The sequence below is a fragment of the Propithecus coquereli genome, unplaced genomic scaffold (assembly GCF_000956105.1).
Source record: "Propithecus coquereli isolate 6110/MARCELLA unplaced genomic scaffold, Pcoq_1.0 Scaffold102, whole genome shotgun sequence".
NCBI lineage: Eukaryota > Metazoa > Chordata > Mammalia > Primates > Indriidae > Propithecus > Propithecus coquereli.
In genome coordinates, this window is record NW_012134081.1 from 3494581 (window position 1) to 3510429 (window position 15849).

Consider the following 15849-nt stretch of genomic DNA (forward strand, 5'->3'; position numbering starts at 1 on the left):
GAAGCTGCGGTAAGTTATCCTGAAGACCCAGCTAACATAATTGATGAAGGTAACTACAATAAATAATATATTTTCAATTCAGACAAAACACCCTTGTATTGGATGAAGATACCATCTAGAACTTCTACAGCTAGAGAAGAGAAGTCAAGGCCAGGTTTCAAAGCTTCAAAGGCTGACTCCCTTGTTCTGTGCTAATGCAGCTGGGGACTCCAGGCTAAAGCCAATGCTCATTTACCATTCTGAAAATCCTAAGAATGATGATAAATCTACTCTGTCTGTGCTTTATAAATGGGGCAAGAAAGCCTGAGTGACATCATGTCTAGTTAAAGCATAGTTTACAGAGTATTTTAAGCCCATTGTTGAGACCCACTGCTGAGAAAAAAGATTCCTTTCAAAATATCACTGCTCATTGACAATGTCCCTTGTCACTCAAGAGCTCTGATGGTGCTGTATAAGGAGATTTACATTGTTTTCATGCCTACTAATACAACACCCACTTTGCAACACATGGAGTCATTTCAACTTTCAAGGGTTATTAATTAAGAAGCATATTTGATAAGGCTATAACTGCCATAGATAGGGATTCCTCTGATGGATCTGAGTAAACCTTCTGGAATCCTTCTGGAAAGGATTCACCATTCTAAATGTCATTAAGAACATTCATGATTTATGAGAGGAGGTCAAAATATCAAATCTAACAGCAGTTTGGAAGAAGAAGTTGATTCCAACCCTCATGGATGACTTTAGTGGAACAAGTAACTGCAGATGTGGCAAAGTAGCAAAAGAACTAAAATTCCACGTGGAGCCTGAAGTTGTTACTGAATTGCTGCAATCTCATCATAAAACTTGAATGGATAAGAAGTTGTTTCTTATGGATGAGCACAGAAAGTGGTACAGTGAAATAGAATCTTCTTCTGATGAAGATACTGTGAACATTATGAAATGAAAACAAAAAATTTAGAATACTGCATAAACTTCATTGATAAAACAGTGGCAGGATTTGAAAGGATTGACTCCAATTTTGAAAGAAATTATACTGTGGGTAAAATGCTACTCAATAGCATTGTATGCTGCAGAGAAATCTTTCATGAAAGGAAGAGTCCATTGAATGCAGCAAACTTCATTGTTGTCTTCTTTTAAGAAATTGCCACAGCCACTCCAACCTTCAGCAACCACCACCCTGATTAGTCAACAGCCATTAACAGTGAGGCAACACCCTCCAACAGCAAAATGATAACTTGCTGAATACTCTCAGATGATCATTAGCCTTTTATAGCAATAAAGTGTTTTTAAGTTAAAGTATATACATTATATTATAGATATAATGCCATTGCTCATTTAATAGACTATAGTGTGACCATATTATAGATATAATGCTATTGCTCATTTAATAGACTATATAGTGTGACCATAACTTTTATACACACTAGGAAACTAAAAAATGTGTGTGACTCTCTTTATTATGATATTAGCTTTATCAGAACCTGCAATATCTCCAAGGTATGCCCATACTATAATAATGGATAATAGTGGATATTTTATGGTTTTTCAAAAACCATAAAATATACAGCACCGGGAATGAACCCTGATGTAAACTGTGCACTTTGAGTAGTAATGATCCGTCATTGTAGGTTCTTCAGTTGTAACAAATATGCTGCTTTGGTGGGAGATGTTGATACTGGGGCAGACTTGGGGGAGGGGAAGATTAGAAGCCTGTATTTTCATTACAATTTTGTTGTGAACCTGAAATTCTTCTTTAAAAGTCTATTTAAAAGAAAAAATAAATAAGAGGAAGCAGAGAAAGAAGAGGATAGTGGCTATTGTTAAGTGAGTACTTACTGCTAGCAGGTGCTTCTCCAGGTTTTTGGCAAGGAATAACTCATATAATTTGGAAAACAAACCCACGAAGTCAGTGCTGTTTTAGAGATGATGGAACTGTGGGAAAAACGAGCTGAGTAATTTATTGAAGACTATGTAAGAAGAAAGCAGCTGAGCAGAATTTTAAACTTGGGCAGTTGGGCTCTAGAGTGAATGCTATTAACCACGAGATACTGTCTCGGATTTCTTGGAGGAAGGATAGCATGAAAGGCTCTAAAGAAGGAGAAATTGTGTTGAGTTCATAGAAGCTTTTCTTCCAGAACCCCAAAATCTACTTAACATTTGGTTTCTAGGATGATGAGATTTCTTTATATAAACTAACGACTTCCCCACAACCAAATTGATTTTAGACTGAGACAATGTAATGGAATAAGTTTTATTGAGAATGAAAGAGACCCATATAGTATCTTCATCTTGATACAGCAAGAGCACAGCTAGTACCTTTTTTCCTCCAAAAGAACTGCTTTTAAAAGATTACTGAAATTCCCGTCCTGTGCGAAGTGAAAGTTGCAATATATATATATATATTTGTTTTTGATTTAAAAAGATCATTACAACATTTGTAGCTATGTTCCTATCAACTTTTCCATATATACCATGATGCATTGAGAACTACATAATGGTGAATATATGTTTTTGGACTATATGGAAGTGCAAATCTCCTCTTGTGCAAATCAAGAAAAGTTGGGTTCAATAGCTCTCTGGGATAAATATCTAGAATGGTACGAATTTGCTTAACATAGTACAGAGCAGTGTATGCTTACTTCAAAAATAGATAAAAGTATCTATACAAATGACCAAGATAAATTTATTGAATGGTACTCTGTGTATTGATAGTGTTATAACTTAGGGCTTTACTATTATTATTATTATTTAGTAGAATATACTTGCAAAGCAAATGAAGGCTATGAGTAAAGAATTAAGACATTAAAAAAACATACAAACTTCATGCTTAAAAAATAGCTCCCTGAAGAAAATAGCAAATACTCCATACTTGTAATATAACAGCTACATTCACTTGTTTCATAGTTTTCTTTATATCAGATGGAGGCAACAGAAATTTTTAAGAAGAATTCAAAGAGCAAAATACACACATAGAAAAATGGTCTAATGCTGAACGTGGGATCTTTAATACCTATCTTTTAACAGACTTAGGAATGAAGTTAGTGCTTTATTGCTCTCCTGTCATCTCCCAGAGGCCCCTGAGAGTCAAGTTTTACTTGGCCTGACTACTCGGAGACTGATGGTTCCCGGCGAGCAGTGGATTCTCCACGGGTGCTTACTGATATTCATTGCAATATATTAATCAAAGCAGAAGCTCTCTTGGTTAAAGGAAACTGGGAGTAGGGGGTCTAAATTCAGAATCCTATAAATCAAAGGCTTAAAAACAAAATAAAAAAAGTCTTACCTACTTTTGTCCCTACAGGAAACTTTGGAAAGGAGATTTACTGTGTATTACTTCAACCAAAGGCCAAAGAAAGAGTTTACTGGTTCAAACTTTCAACAAACCATATTTCTTTCATGTATGAGTTATAAGAACGACTATAAAACTGCTTGGCTCCAAGAAGGGATATGTCCTCTTTTGTGAAAAGAGCAAATAAATATTTCTTTAACAAATACTTCCGTTGGCAGATTGTTAATGGGACTATCATGAAAGGCTTATGTGATGATCTGTGAGATAATTGAGAAATTTGGGAGGCTTGTTCTTCCCTACCAAATCTGGCTTATGTTATTTCTGAGCCAAGTTGTTGACCTTTTCTTCCTTCTTTTGTAAAGCTGTGGCTCCAAAAGGATTATGTATCCAAACAATTTTAGAGAACATTTTTATCAAGAGAAAAGTAGTGGGCTTAAATTTATTGAATACTGCTGCATTTAACCTATTTAATTGGAACACGTTAATTAGATCTAATTGCAAAGTTGTTTTAATTGGAAAATCAAGCATTGCACTGATATTGGTGTGCATGATTAAACAAAGTAACTGAGGTCACCAGTAGATTGTGTAAGATTCATGCCTGTGATTGATTAAGTATGAAAGTTAATCAATTTAATTTATGTGATTGATGTTGATTCTTTCCTTTTGAAATCGCCCATTCGTATCTTATTTTTATCAAGATACTGTGTGCAGAATGTCAACTAAGCTACAGTTGCACTTCAATTTGTTTATTTTGGTATAATGATGTGTTTATTTCTGATCTAAGTAATTTTAACATGGCTTTTGTGTCACTAATTAAGATTTTCAAGTTACTCGAGATAAAATTAGCTTTTCTATTAGGAAAATTTAATTTTCTTGGGGAAATAATTCAGGCAACATGGGAAAATTAACCTATTAGTTCCATTAGTGGAGTTGATAGTTTATTGCCTTAAAACACATGCCATGCAGCTCAGGAACAAAGGTGTCCATTTTTTAATCATCTCAGTGTCAATATACTTCATGCTTCCTGATGACTATGGTGATAATTGTAATAATAATGAGAAGATGAACATTTTTATAGTACTTATTATGTGCCAGGCATTGTTCTAATTTCCTTAAATAAAATAACTAATTTAATAACTTAAATTATGTTAAAGCATTTGCTTCTGGGAACTTTCTTTTATCTAAGGCACGGTAGTAATGTCTTCTTATGTATTAGATACTATCTCCAGCATAGTCACCAACATACATGGTTAAGTCATTGCAAGGTACAATTATATGCCTTGCAAACACAGTAGGCACTTGGTAAATTTTCATATTTAACACTGAGGAAATTGACCCAAGTCATATGAATGAATCTATACCTTGCATCAGAGTGCTCCAGAGAAGCAGAACCAATAGGCTCTCTATATGTGCAATATTGGCCTAGCTTCCTGGAGGATAATGCTGTGTTATTGTTCTAAGCTAACACTCCCTGTCACCCCACCTCTCGTTAAAAGAGAGAGGTCATTTAAAAATTTCTTTTAAAGAATTGGCTCCTGTGATCATAGAGTGGCTGGCAAATCCGACATTTATTGGGCAGGCTTGCAGGCTAGCCATGCAGGCAGGAGACGATGCTAGAGTTTTGACCTGAAACCTGTAGGGCAGGTCAGCAGCCTGGAAAATCAGGTGGGAGTTCATACCGCAGTCTTGATGTAGAGTTTCTTCTGCTCCAGGAACCTCAGGCTTTGCTGCACCTACAGGTTAACCACATCTACAAAATGCCTGGATAGCAACAACTAGAAAAGTGTTTGATTAAACAACTGGGTACTATTGCCTAGCTGAGTTGAAACATACAGTTAACCACCACATGGCTTGAATTTATATGAATGGAATACCAAGTTGAGCAGGAGTCACGGGACTTAATATATAGTTAAATATAGCAAAACATCAATAGAGTATTAGTCTGACGCTAGATAACAGTGCTAATAACTTGATAATAAGCTTGCAAAGTTAAATAAAGTTGTGTCTCACTGAAGCTTTGCTCCCTGAATAACTTTTCTGAATTCTTTTCTTCCTTTCCTTTCAATTTTCCAAAATTCCTTGCCACCCGGGAGCCATAGAACTCATTTTGGGCCCAAAAGACATAAACAGAGGACTGCTAAGGAAGGGATGTTGTCATAAAGAATGCTTAATTTTTTTCTCCAAAGAAAATCAATACTGCTGTACAGATTTTCTCCTTCCCTATCCTCTCATCTTAAATACAGAAATAAAGCTTAGAAGAGGAGCGATCACTGGAAACCATGAGGACAAAGTCCAGCATGCTAAAGGTGGCAGAGCTGTGAGATAGGAAGAGCTAGCTTCCTCAAGGACACTGCTGAGTCGTCGTTCTAAGCTGACACCCCCTGTCACTCCATTTCTTGATGGATAGGAAAAATAAATAAACCTCTGTTTTAAAGCTATTGCAAGATGTGTTGCCTGGGCTTTTGTTTACTTGTTTCTGTTTTTTGTTGGTATCTGGACACAATCCTAACAGAATGTTTTTACTTTATTTATTAGTAAAGGGAAAGTGAGTTTATGTTTATTGTATATGCAAAGGAAATTGCGACACAGAATTGAACCATCATCTTTCATAAGCAATGTCTTTATATCAGGAGAGAAACTCTAAAAGAAACTTAAAGCATTACAAAATTTCCAAAGCAAAATCAAAGGCTCTTAAAGAATATACAATGTTGACCTAAGGGACTATGAAATCATCTATGTATTGTTCTTTTCTGAGCTCTATTACTATCCTTATTCCTTAGTCACTGATATTACTTAATGTCTAATGTAAAAGAAAATAGGACCTACTTTTCCATGAATTCTCAGAGGGGACACTCTAAATTAGTTTAAAAAGGGGAAATATGGGAGATATAGGCAAGAGTTGTATGAGGCATTTTAGAATTAATGCAATGTATTTTTTTTCAGCTATGTGCTACATTATCTCCTTTCCTCCCCAAGGGTGAGAGGGGATGGTAGTGGTATCAAACATAATCTCACCTTGAGATTGTGTCCTGCTCTCATATGATGTTTATTATCTGCTCTACATTCTTGAAGAAATCTATACTGGATTATTTTGAATGAAGAAATAGCAAGTCAGTTAAATGTCCAAGGTATTAAAGATAGTCATATCCAAAGTACTTACAGGAGAACAGACAAAAATAATAAGAACTTGGCCTAAAAAGAAGTTTCAAGAGAATGCACATAAATTCTGTGAGTTCTTGACATGTACAAATAAGGGGAACACAGATTTATAAGATCACAAGAGTAAGGATACTCCTTGCAATTTGAAGTACAAAAAGATATATATAGGGATATCTCTTGCAGTTTTCAAATTTTAAGTTACACACTTAAAATGTGTATGTGTGTGTGATGTAAAGTGAAAAATAAGTAAGAAGTCTTTATTACAAGGATTTTCATAATCTTGATGTATAAATATAGGCAGATCTTGGTATTTCCATGTATTGGTGTTACCTTCTGTGTGTTTGCAATAACTTCCTCCATTCTGCAAGATCGTGACCTCAATGTCAGGCGAGTGACACTTAGACAGTCAATGCTATATGTTCTGGAGACATCTCTTACAAACAGAAGTCAGCTTTTATAAATCTGGTGATTTTACATAGGATTTTCTGTTTCTTAGTTCTCTCGAACAATAGGGAAACTGTGGCAGCTCTAGGTTTTTTTTCAAGGTGGCAACAATAGGATGGAGCCAAGAATGGATACACTAATAGACAAGGTATACAATCAGAATTCCCTATAGGGCCCCCCATTCCCCATTCTCTCCCCAGCAATGAAATGTTTGGTCAGGTATCATTAATCAAGGAACTTGAGTTGTTGTTTGGGTATAGAGAAATACAGAAAAATATCTTTATAGCCATGTCTCTATCGAAAAGGGAAAACAAAAATACAGACCAAAGGGAAAATGGGATAAAACATGTTTTATCAAGAGACTAAAGAATATTATGACACGTTTTATAGCAAATAGACACTGTATTTAGAACTATGCTGCCCAAGGTGGTAATCATTAGACATATTTAGCTCTTGAGCATTTGGAATGGCTAGTCTAAATTGAATATATGCTAGAAGTTGAAATACACACTGAATTTTGAAGACTTAGTGGAAAAATAATGTGAAACATTAAAAATTTTTTAATTAATGATATGTTAAAATATTGCATGAGTTATATAAATTATATAATTAAAATTAATTTCATCCATTTCATCTAATGTGATTATTAGAAAATTAAAAATCCTATGAGTGGTTGGCAAATGCCACTTGGCTTTCAAGTTATGATATTTCTATCAGGTAATGCTAATCTAGAGTACACGTCTAGCCTGACTATTCACCTTCACTCATTTTCATTACTTCTCTGGCACCTATAGACATATAGGATTGTGGCCCCTGATATAAGATTGAATTTTTTGCAGTATTTCTGTTTGTCCATATGAAAAATAAAGAATTCAGATCTATAGAAATAAGAACTATCTACATATTTTAAAACAATATGAAATTCATTTGAAAAGTTGGGAAGGTCAAAAATAAATCTCACAAACTGTCTCTTAGAACAACAGGCTTATTCTCATGATTTAGAAGACTTGTTTTATTCCTATAAAGGTGTCTTTGAGATAATATTAAGCAGTTATAATCAATTTGTGAATAAATCAGGATATCAGTTTATATACAAATATTTTAAATTTTTTTAAAATATTTAAGATAATACAATACAGATTGTATTATCTTAAGATAATACTTTAAGATAATACAATACAGATTCACAAACCAGTATGTGCATTGGATTTTAGATTTTATAGATTTTTAAAATGTTATTACATTTCTGTGCACTATTGTAGGCTACCTTCCACAGTGAAATCTGGGTCAGTACCCTGATTAAAGACAACTACTTCTCCTGTGAAATGTGTGAACATTCACAATAAATGGAATAAATATAGTTGACAAATTGTGTCATATCAGTCCAAGTTAGGAATTTGTGCCAAATAAGTTCATGTCAGTATATGTTTTGCCATCAAATAAGCTCTGAAAAATCTTTTGGTTTTCAAATACTTGGATTTTTGGAAGTGGGGATAAGGAGTTGTGAAGTTGTATCATGTTAATACCGTTGCTGAACAAGATTTATTATCCTATAACTATTTATTTAGCTCAAAAATGAACTATCAGAGTGCCTTTTTGGCTTCCTGTTCCTTCTTATTTGTTGACCACCACAAGTGCCTGTTGGGATTATTTGGTTTTATGATGTTACAAGACTAAGAATCAAAGAATTCTTGTATATCTAACAGGGAAAGAAACCTGTGCCATTAAAATGTATGGGTACCTGAAGACTGATTTACTTTATTTTATCACTTCCTCTTTTCTATCAGTAAAATAGACTTAGTTCTTCAAGGTCTTTCAACATCATCGTCACTAAAACTAAGAAAAGATAAAAGAAAGCAAAATAATGATATTAATAGAAATCTGTAACCTAAACTTAAGCACAAAAAGGCTTTGCAATAGGAATTATCCATTTCAATGTCACTATTTCAAAATATCAAAAATTGTGCCATTCTAAATCTGAGAACCAAAACTTTTTTAATCTCCTGAAAACCATTAGCAGTTGTTTTACTACTTAACTAAAACGATTCTGAAAAACAATGCTGAATTATTCTGTATCTCATCTTTGCCATCTAAATATATGTTTTCTATTCCATCCCTCCTTCCATGGTCTTATTCAGGCCCTGACCAATTCTTTGTTCAAATTCAAGCCTATTTTGAACCCTCTTACCCCATATTCTTCCCATGGAGGTCTGACTCCAGGCCAAACCTCCACACTGCCCTCAGGCTTGTGGGTAACACTTACCAAGCCCTTACTTCGTGCCAGATCCTTGGTTAGGCAGTTTAAATCTATTTTTATCATTGAATTCTTGTAGCAAATTTTGATTACAAAATAATGTTTGGTAGATCAGAATTTACGAAACTTGACCAAAGTCAGGAATCTGGTGAGAGTTGCAGGTAAGATCATAACTTAAGTCTGAAGAAGTGTTTTTTCAATTTCTTATTTTCTCAATATCATTCTCTTTCAGGGAAATCAATGTCAATTAATTAAATCATTTTTCTCTGTCTTCTAGAGAATACTCTACAGAATTCACCATATTCTACCATTCTACCATATTCCAGTATATAATAATTTATATAGTTGTGCTACAAGTTTTACAGCTCTAAAAAGGTTCTGTTTGTCTATTTTTACTATCAGCACTAATAAATTAGGATTCAATTTGGATGCTTTTATTTTTCCCCCCTCTGGCCTAATTTATCTAATTGTAATATCCACTACATGTTGACTGTTGAATAGAAGTAGTGAAGCAGATATTCTGTCTTATTCCTGACTTGAGGGAAAAAGCATTCAGTCTTTCCACATTAAATGTAATATAAGCTATAGGTTTTCTACAGATGACCTTTTTCAGGTTCAGAAAGTTGTGTTCTATCACTGTGTTGCTGAGAGTTTTTTTCAGAAATGGAAAATGGATTGTCTCAAAGGCATTTTCTGTATTTATTGAAATGATTATATGCTTTTTTCCAATTTGTTAATATGGTAGATTACATTATTTTTGAATGTTAAACCAGCCTTGCTTTCCTGGGATAAACCCCACTTGGTCATAATGTGTATTCACATTTATTTAAATATTATTGAATTTGCTATGATTATTTTCTTTTAAAGTGAGCATCTATGTTACTAAGAAATATTGGTCTGTAGTTTATTTTCCTTGTATAGTGGAAGGTGAGGTTGGCCTAATGAGTTGGGAAGCATATCCTTGTCTAAAATATTCAAGAAGAGTCTGTGTAGAAATGGTATTGTTTTCCTTTAAATGTTTCATAGAAATCACCTGTGAAAATATTCAATGCTACTGTTGTCTTTGTGGGAAGGTTATTGACCACAAGTTGAATTTCTTTAGTAGATATAAAACTAATCAGTTTATATATTTTTTCTTGAGTGAGCTTTGGTGATTTGTGTCTTTAGAAGACTTTTTCATTTTCATCTGTGTATGAACTTTATTGGCAAAATGTTTTTAATAATACTCCTTGTTATGTTTTTAATTTCTATAAAAACTGTAGTAATGCCACTGCTCTGATTCCATATATTGGTAATTTGTGTCACCTCATCCATCTTTTCTGATTGGCCTAGAGAAAAGGTTGGCAATGTCATAGGTCTCCTCAACTGACTAATATTTTTTTGTTTCATTTTATTTTCTTTATTGTTTTCTGTTTTTTATATAATTAATTTCCACTCTTGTTTTCATCACTTACTTATTTCCACCTAATTTGGGTTTTATTTTCTCTTATTTTTCTAGTTTCTTAAGGTGAATACTGAGATCATTGATTTGAAAATATCTTTTTTTTGTTATGTAGGTGTTTAATATTATAGATTTTTCCCTAAACTACTGCTTTATCAACATCTCACATAGTTGGCATGTTGTATTTTCATTTCTATCAGGTCAAAATATTTACTGCTTTTACTGTGGAATTGTTTTTTGACTCATGGCTCAAAAAAGATGGTGTATTATCTAATTTCCACATTTGGATTTTTTTCCCAGAGATCTTTTTGGTTTTACTTTCTAATTAATGTCATTGTGGTCAGAGAACAAACTTTGTAGGCCTTAAATCTTTTTAAATTTAATGAGACATGTTTTATGGGCCCAAATATAGCCTATATTGGTACATATTTTGTGTGTACTTCAGAAAAAATGTGTATTTTGTTGTTGCAGGGTAGAGTACTTTATAATGACAAATAGAAAAATATGTTCGTTGTGTTGTTTATATTTTTTGTACCCATACTGATTTTCCTATCTACCTGTTGTATCAATTTGAAATAGGATATTAAAATCTTTTACTCTTATTATAAATTTATTTTTGGAGTTTGTTTTTAATCAATTTCTACCCCAGGTATTTTGTAGCATTGTCATTAGGGACATAAGCAATTTAGATCATCACATACTCCTGATGAATTGATTCCTTTATCATTTCTAAAAAAAAGAACTTCTTTATCCCTGGTAACTATTTGATCTGAAATCACACTTGTCTGATACTAATATACAATTTGTGCTTCTTTTTGATTAGCATTAGCATAATACATATTCCATTGTTTTATTTTTAACTTATTTGTGTTTTTATATTTAAGGTGTGTTACTTGTAGGCAACATATTACCTTTTTATCCAATCCGACAATGTCTATATTTTAACTGGGAACTAGACTATTTATTTTTAATGTAATTATTAATATGTCTAGGTTTAAACGTATCAACATGTTATTTATTGTCTAGTATCTCATCTATTCTTTGTTCCTTTTTTCTCCTTTCAGACTTTTCTGGATTAATTATTTTCTTATGATTCCATTTTATTACCTCTTTTTAATTTTTTAGCTATAACCCTTCACTTTGTTATTTTAATGGAGTAAGCATCTCTTTAAACATAGTGGCAAGTCAAGAGTGTCTGCTTTTAGGACTTCCTTTCAACATTTTACTGGAGGTCCTACCCAGACAGTAATGCATGAAATGAAATAAAGTGGAAAAAAATTGTAAAAGAAGAAACAAATCTGAAATATATTCAGATGGCTTATCTAGAATATCCCAAAGAATCAATAAATAAATGCTTTGGATCAGGGTTGGGAGATTTAAAGTCATTATTGAACAATTGTTTTTTATTCAATAACAATTTTTAGAAAATTATTCTCTTATATTGCACGTTTATGTTGAGGGTATAAGGATTTGTAGAGGAAGTATTCAAGATTGGTGGTTGGTTGTTTCTAATAGGTTTCCCTACCTTGATCAGCTCTGATGTTATCTGTGAAGTTTATTTCCCCTAAATTGCATGAGACTATGAAAACTAACTCTCCAGTTCACCTGTTCCTTAAACACTCAAGGCAAAATACCTACTTTTCACTCAGTACTTCACCTGAGTATACCTTACATTCTCACCAATGAACTATGGTATGGATTTATTTTAGTGAATTACAAATAATGTATCAGTAATTTTAGTTGTTTTCAATGAAAGGATTTTTGTATCCATTTCCTATCAGGCTTATTGACCAAAATGTTTAACCTATATAATTTTCACAGTTGTATAATTCATTCTGTATAATTCCTACAATGATAAAATGAGAGTAAGAAGGAGTTCAGTAGCTTCATCTCAAATATGAAGAAAAAAATCAATGAAGTAAATAATTTATTGTCTATCTCATAGCTTATATGGGACAGAAAGTAAATTAGAACCTCTTTTTTGTCTATTTGTCTAGTGCTTTTAAGTGGGATACTCTAAATTAAACACAAACGTGAACGATGGTCTGAGTATACAATATAGTCAGACAATTTCTTTACTGTATTTCTGTACATTTATATACATTTAACTTAAGCTTTCATTAGATTTTTTATTAGGTCTATTTTTAACCTAATTATTTAACAAAAATCTATTGAATACCTACCATGTGCTTTCCCGTGGTAAGTAAATAAATCATTAACACATAGTTGCTATCTCTATAGGTTATGACTCTCGGGTTGCACATGGCGGAAAACTTAACTCACTCTAGCATAAAAATAAAGATAATTAATTGGTTCACTAACTGAAAAGTGTTAAAATAAGACTGACTTCAGATGAGATTTAATTCAGCAGCTGAAGTGAAATAAGCTAAGATCTGACTTCTCTCTGCTCTGACTAAAATGATCTTGGCTTCTCCACCAGACTCCAAATAATGCACCATTGGCCCTGCTTATATAGGCTTTCCCTCTTATAGCAGCATAAAGATTTTATATTCTTACATCATATCTGTCAGGAAAAAAAAAAAAAAAACAATCTCCTCTGCTGATAGAAAGTTATGAAAGAGAAAGTGGAAAGTAGTTCTCTCCTGAAAAACCCTAACAAATATAGACTCATGCTGCATTAACCTATTTGGGATGTTAGTGTGTGACTGAGCTAATTACTGCTGAGGTCACCAGACATGCTGATTGGAAGGAGCCTGGAACTGAGGGTGGCTTTGACTGTATCTAAACCATAAGACTGATAATGCTGGCTGAGGGAGGAGGGGTGTTGAAAAAATAATTCAGGAGAATATTAAGAATAAGGAAGGTAAATGGAGGGGGGGGGCGGGAATACTTCTGCCTTCCAGTCATCTAGTAATTTGTAAAGCAAGAACATTAAACCATCACTAAATATTGTTGAATTAATGAATGTAGTCAAGTAAAATTGTCAAATCTTAAACAACAAACTGATACTAGGCTAGATTTCTCTGACTATACTTTCTTGTGATATAAGTCTCTGCTTGTTTAACATAATCATAGGATTTAGACTTATTTCTATACATTTTTATAATGTTGATTTTTGCGGTCATTCCAGCTTGTTAAGCTTTTTCAGAATCTTGATTCTGTTAACTGTCATATTAACTTACCTTCTAGTCTGAGGTCACCTGAAATCTGATAAGAATGCCTTCTTTATCTCTATCCATAACATAGATAAAAATATACCAGCTGTACTTTTCTATAAAAGCATGAACAATAATTTGAATAAGTAACCACTAGAATATGATGAAATTAAGGTAAAAACATTCAGATTTTCTATTAGTGCCCACTGCTTAAGTTAACGATGTCAATAAATTGTTCACAATTGCATATGATTATGGTCAGAGTTGATAAAAAATAAGATGAAGGTCAGGTTGATCTGTTTTATAGATTTTATGGCCAACTTTTTTAAGAAAGGACAGGATTTTACATTTTTATGCATCCATTTCGACCATTTCAAAACAGACAAAAGATGTTAAAATGTTTGCATGTGTAATATGTATTTGTTAGTTCTAGTAAAAGCACCTGCAGTGACAATTGTTGGCCATATACTAACAACCTAGTCTCCTTTCCCAGTTGGTCTGGTCCTCCAGTAGGGTAGCTTAAGATGGTGGGCAAGAAGCAGCCTACACAACTCCACTCGCGGAGAGGATCGAAAATGGTGAATAAATACCCTCCTTTGGATGGACTGTCTGAGCGGGAGCACTGAGAACCCACAGAACCCACAGGGAGGCAGCAGTGAAGTGAAGAAAATAGAAGTGAGATGAGCTGCTCAGCAGAACTGGATGTAATCAGGGAAGACGGCCACACATGGGTAAGAGACAGAGCAGAAAAGCCCAGACTCCATTCTTCCCCTGAGGATACTGCAACCAGTGCAGCAGGAGGCTGACTGGAGGCTGACTGGAGGCTGGGCAGCTGCCTTGCTCCAGAGGGAAGGGAAAGCCGCCTTGCAAGCCCTGGGCACTGTGGCTGGCACCACTGTAACATCCCAACTCCAGAATGCTACTTTTGTCCAGGGGTCATACCTGTGACTGCAGCCCCTCCCTTGCCCCTGCCACAGAAAGGGAGTGGGGAATCCTGGCACTTGTGTGTACCCCATGGGCAGGTGACATGCACCATGCCCCATGGCCACCACCACTGGGGGCTCACGTGTATGAGCATCACACCCCACAGACCTGTTCCATCCCAAGTAGGTGCCCTGTCCTGGGATCTGCTCTGTCTGGGGATCCTGCTCAACCTCAATAATGAGCTATGACCTGCAGACCTGCTCCACACAGGGGGGCGACTCCACCCTGCATCCTGTGGGCCTGTGGTTCCTACACCATGAGCACCTGCTATGCCCTGTGTGGGCCTTGCCTAGCCCATGCACCTGACACCTCAGCTGCCCAGGCCTGCATGTGTGCACACTGTGCCCAGGGCACCTACAACATCCCCCGTGCACACCCTGTCTTGCTGGCCAGATCCAACATGTGTGCGCACCTAGCACCAGGGGCCAGCCTTGCCAGAGCAGACCAGTGACAAACACAGGGGAACAGAGGGGAAGACACAGCAGAACGGAAGCATAAAGGCTCACAATGAATCTGCCCCTGTCCTGCCTGGTCAAGAATCTGGAGTAGGATCCAAGCACACCATCCAGGGACCCATCCCTATTTTCACTCAGTAACAGAGGTTTCAGCAGAGCGGAACAGGTGTACCATATCTGCTATCTGTTTTGAGCAAGAGAAGTGGCCTCAGATGAGAAGGCATGAGCATAAAAACTCCAGCGACATGATAAAACAGGCTGTCTCACCACCCTCAAAGAATCACAGTGGCTCTCTAGTAAAGAGCTCCAACCAAAAGGAAATTGTTGAAATCACAGATATGGGATTCAGATTGTGGGTGGCAAGTAACATGAATGGAATTGAGGAGATGGTGGAAAATCATCTCAAAGAAACCAAAAAAATAATTCAAGACATGAATGAAAAATTCACTAAAGAGATAGATAACATTAAAAAAAAGATAACAGAACTTAAAAAAAAAAATTAGAGTCATTTAGGAAATTGCGAAATACATCAGACAGGTTTAGTAACAGACTAGACCAAGCAGAATAAAATAAGCTCAATTAGAAATGAAAAAAGAGACATTAAAACTGATAACACAGAAATATAAAATATCATTCATAACTACTACAAAAAATGTCTATGCACACAAATTAGAAAATGTGGAGGAAATGGATAAATTTCTGGA